The sequence below is a fragment of the Fopius arisanus genome, unplaced genomic scaffold (genome assembly GCF_000806365.1).
Source record: "Fopius arisanus strain USDA-PBARC FA_bdor unplaced genomic scaffold, ASM80636v1 scaffold00278, whole genome shotgun sequence".
NCBI classification, from domain to species: domain Eukaryota; kingdom Metazoa; phylum Arthropoda; class Insecta; order Hymenoptera; family Braconidae; genus Fopius; species Fopius arisanus.
This window is the reverse complement of record NW_011888017.1, coordinates 62,633-68,221: the sequence shown is the minus strand read 5'-3', so window position 1 is coordinate 68,221 and position 5,589 is coordinate 62,633.

The following is a 5,589-nucleotide window of genomic DNA, read 5'->3' as shown; positions in this document are numbered from 1 at the left end:
CCCCCCCCCCCCCCCCCCGAAAATAATGTGGCAGTATGTCCGTGTGGCTCCGCGCTCATGTGTGAGTGATTCCCCTTTCAGGCAGCGGGATACCGTTCTATGTTCACTCGTGAGCGAGAGAGAGAACCGAGAATTTTACAGGATTTTATCAACAGAACTTTTTTTTGTTGAATTTTATTAACAAGAAAAAAGATTTTCTGCTAAAATCCCGTAAAATTCTCGGTTGCTGAGATAATTAATAATTAAACAATTGTCTCAGATATGAAAACGACGATTGCTGTGATTTTCGGCTCTTCTTCAATTAGCTAATAAACAATAGGGTTTGGGGGATTTTCGCATTAATTATTCTTTGTCGCAAATCGAATTTGCAACATAAAGTATCTGATGGAAAAATGCCGTACGCCCCATCGTTTTTTTTATAACTTTAAAAAACTATCAAACAGTTAATCGCAATTATTAAATAAGTGATTGGGCTTCTGAAATTTTTCCATGACATTATTTTGTTGCAAATTCGCTTTACAACAAATAATATTCAATGGAAAAATTCCAAAAACCCATGTGTTTAAGAGATAACTGCAAAAACATTTCAGTGGAGGGATGCGACAGAGCGAGAGGAATTTTTTTTACCAAAACTGCTCTATAAAATAATGCTCTATAATATAAAATGATCTATATCGAGTACAATGAGACGAACATTTCCCAAAAAAATGAAATTGGTTTAATAGTATGAAATATTTACGAAAAAAATTTAATAATTGGACTTATTTATTCATCAAAAACTATTTTAATTTTCGTATCAATTGCAATTTAATGATTTAAAAAAAATGGTTATAGCAAATTTATTCGTGCGAATCTCGATAATAATTAATTATAAATGAATTAATCATCACTTATCATTATTTAGCATTTATCATTCGCCTATCTTCCTTGCTTGAACGAGTAAGGAAGAGAGAAAGAGAGGTAGGGAGGGAAAGGGACAGAGCAACTGGCGAAAAGACTTTCACGGGTCTTTCCATCATTTTCGGGCCTAGAAATATCCAATGTTGTGATTCTGCGCGCGCACACAGCGTAAATGTGACGTCACGTCTTGTATGACGTAGTGCGATATATATAGCTATCGTAGAGTCTTGCGATATATATAGATATAGTGGGCTTTAGGAGTAGATGTTCTCAGCGCGGAGATATATTGAGGGGTGGAATCGGAAAATCACGTCTACCTTCTAAAATATAAGGGATGGATAAAAATGTTTCAAATAAACTTTGTTTCAAATTTAAGAATAAAAATTGTGGAAGAAAAAAAAATTTTTTTCATCAATTGGATTAGAAGTTACCCTTCCTATTTCATAGTAATTTTTTGAATTAAATTATGTTGTTATGAAAATATAATGACTCATATTTTTTAATATTTTTTACTATTATTTGAAATTGAAAAATAAAATTTTTTCCATTTTTTATCAATTTTTTTCTCCTATCGTACATTTGAACGGCTGTACGGGTTAAACGGTCCAAAATAGGGATGAAGTGCTTCATATGTTTTTTATCGGAAATATTTTGCTCTTCAAATTATGTTTGACCTTTTTTTCTGTATCTAGTGTACTTTGCAAGTTAATCGCGAAAAACCGTTTTTGAGGGTAGTTTTTAATTTTTTTCTCGGATTGCACAAACTTTAACCACTTAAAATTACTTGGCCGTTAATCACACGATCAAAACACACATTTCTCCATAAAAAGCGTCTTGGCTTTATGAAACACATATGTTAGACCTAATTTGCTTGGTCCGAGGTACTGGAGAAAGTACCGAGGAGTATTTTTATTACGATTGGTGTAATATAACGATTTGTTGGGTTTTCTGGGAATGGAAGGTGATAGAATGGAATGAGGGTTTTTATGTATGGATGTTACTAACAATAGTCGGGAATTATTCGGTATGTGTTAAACTAGATATCAAAAGTAGTGGGCATACAACAAATAACTAAACAGATTTTTTAAAATAAGTCCAAGTTTTCTCCTCTTTTCCTATTGCTTTCATATATTTCTATTTTGAATAAATTATAAACGGAATTCACCCATGCTTTGATAATCCGCATCATGATTTTTTTCAATTTTATAATCCACTCACTATGTATTTAAGAATGTTTTCCCACAAACAAGCAAAATTAACAAGTGTGTCTCTTTCCAAATTATCAATAAGTCATTTATGCTAGATCCGAAACTTTTTTCAGTCGCTTTTTCAGCTGATAGAGCGGCCCTTGCGTGTTATATACAACACTGGGGAAGGGAAGATGTTTTTTTATTTATTTGTTGAAAGACGGTCAAATAAAAACATGTAAGATGTCATGTTCTTAAACAAAGGGAAAACTCTATATAACTTGCTTCAAGTGCGCCCCCGCTCCGAACGGAGTCATGGCGGGTGCGCGCCAGCGGACATCCGGGTGCGTCGCTTACAGCGAGTCCCTTCGTCCGACAAAGTCGCCCGACAAGCCAAAATTTATATCAGAGTTTCAATGAGCAATTTACAATTCGACATTACCTATTAAAAACTTGATATAGGCGAATTGACCGGCCAAAATCGTGATTCGAGAATTACTGTTTAAAATTGGTAATTTTCCATTTAGAATTCTGAATTGGAAATGTAAAATTCGCCACTTGAAATAAAAAATTGAAAATGTCGAAGGTTCCCACTAACACATTACAATTTGAACTGTCCATTTTTAACTGAACCAAAAAATACCAATTCCCAACTTGATATTGCATATTTGAGAGCAATAGACAATTGGAAGCTGTGTTTTTAACTATGCCTTGTTTTTTTTATTTAACATGGCAAAATAAAAATTGACAATTGGCGGTGTGCACTTTTTATTGCAAATCTGGCCTTCAAAATTACTCATGGTAAATATAATGCAATACAGCATTGTAATTCTGCAATGAAGGATTGGAATATATTAAGTCGCAATTTGTAATTCAAAATGGAAAATTCGACATTTGCGATTGAAAATTAATAAAAATGAAAGATCAGCAAATGTTGAAGCCAGTCGTGGAAAATTTCCTGTTATCGCAGCCAATTTTTGATTCGAAATGTGAAATTTACTAATTGCAATTGATAATGATCCGTGCGCGGATATTGGACTTTTGAAATTATAAATTAACGTTTTGCAATACGCCATTCTAATTGGAAATATCTCATTGACCATTCGAAAATCAAAATACGACATTACAAAACACACAATTTGCAGTTCTAAATTTTGAATTCAAATTTCCAATTGTCAGTTCGAATTTAACATATAAAATTTGAAATTAGAAAGTGATCATTTTCTGGCATGGAATTCCAAATTTAGAATCTCTATTTTCAATTTTTAATTTTGGATGTGCGAATAGAACTTTATTTATAATTCCCAATTAGAAAATTCAACATTTGAATTGAGTTATTCAAAGTTTCAAAGTTTGGAATCCCAAATTCCTTTTTTTTATTTTCAATTCGCAATAGGAGCTGAGAAATTGGAAATTCGCAATTTGTCATTTAAAATACGGCACCCGAAGTTCTTGCTTTGAAATTTGGAGGTTGCAATGCGACATGCGAATTTTGTTATTCGAAATTGGTAAATTTAAATTATAAATTTGTAATGTTCAATCATAACGGGTAATAATGCACTTTTTTACGGATCTTCCCGTACTTTATCAGGTTCAATGAAAAAGTGCGTGACTTTTTCGGAATTTTTCCTGAATACTGTTTTGACTGGCAGATTAAGAAACAGACACGTAATTTGTAGTGAATTTTTCTCTCCGTGTAATGAAGCTGTAAGTTTTACTAGTGATACGCGCGCAGAGATGATGTTTGTAGCATTTTTTGAAGGGGATTCGAAATGCGGCAAAACGGGACTCCTTTACAAAAACTATATATCAGTGAAAGAAATAATTGAATACCATAAAAATGATTCATAATTGCAAACTGTTCACAACTGAACTAAAGCATTGTTTTTTTCACTTTGTTAGGCTTGATAGGCTCTGAGGCTAACCTCAGGTAGGCGCAGAGTTGCTGCCATAAAATTATTGAGGCTCCAATTACAATGTCCCTGGGACCTGACAAAATTAATGTCGCTGCAGTATATACGCGTGCTAAAGGTAGCGCCGGGAGACTGCGCATGCACGTGATTGTAGTGCGAGAGCAAAAATCTTTTTTTTTTCTCCATGATTATTTCCAGAAAACTATTAAATCCGAATCACCATTTATTATATACATCTATATATGACGTATTTTCTATCCATGCAGCCACTTGATTTTGTCAAGGCCTCGAAAAAATCTGAAGGAATACTGTACTTTTATGCTCGTTACACGTATCCTCTAAAATTTGAACAGTAGTATATTTCTCACCTACAGAGGATAAACAAATAAGTCTTCCCCACGTGCGAAATTGGCGCCCGAGCTGAACGCGAGGGTGCTAAGAGCATGGAGAAGGCTTATCTGTGTTTCCTACGGCGTAGGCAAGAAGGGCAACTTTGCTCCCACGCAGCGGGAGGAAAGTTACCACTTTCTGGCCGCCGAATTGAAAAATTTTAAAACCTTACCAAAGAGATAAACGTTTGAGATAAGCCTTTTTTTAATACTTTCAATGAATTGTTGTAATCGGAAAACATTGCATCTACCTAATCCAATCATCGTCAAGGAATTTCCTCTAATGTCATAAGATGTGGAACACTACATAAATGTCTCGTCTTCCATGAAAAACATTTATTTATGTTTCTTAAAGTCTTCAAATTCAACATTTATCGATGGAAATAAAAGCGTGATGCACGTAAATTGAAAAGAAAAAAAGTACATCACCAATTTTTCGAATTTTCATCACCACTGACATTTTGACTCATTTGTTCATAAGTCACTCACGCATGTTCAGAAAATTCCCCATTTTTCCTCTCACGTCTTCTGTTTCCAATTTTCTTAATAACTTCGGATGACCTATAAAACTCAGGTTTACAAGAATCTCACGTTGATATTCACCGCTAACAGTGAAATGAATGTGTTTGCAATTCTTTGTGATCATGCCGAAAACGACGATTTTTTTTACTCTTATCTTTAATAAACTTAAATTATTTTTTTTTCTGGTACAATCTGGAATGTTTTCCCAACTTGGTAGTACTGAAAGAATTTTTAACCAAATACAAATTAAAAAAATTGATGTCTAGCCGGGAAAGCAATTATATGAAAAAGATATCGAATCTACTATACCAAATCGTAATTTAAGTTGTGGCTGGCTGATAGGTATAAAACATATAGATATTCTTTTTGTACACAGATATAAGTATGCTATTAATTGCCACTCTTGGCTAGTTCGAAAAATCATGCGTCAAATCTTTCCTAAGATTAAACAACACTGATAATATTTTTAATTGTAAAATGTGAAATGTAAAATTTCCTATTTTATAGTTCCCACCACCAAATTTCTAGTAAATATCCCCACTACATTTGCGTACGCGATAGGTATCATGGGTCCGAAGGGGTTCAACCATAAACTTTATGGCTAAGGGTAATTGAGTACCGATAGCTCAGGCTACCCACCTCTGCCATAAATGAGGGATAAAGTCAATGCTTGTCAGA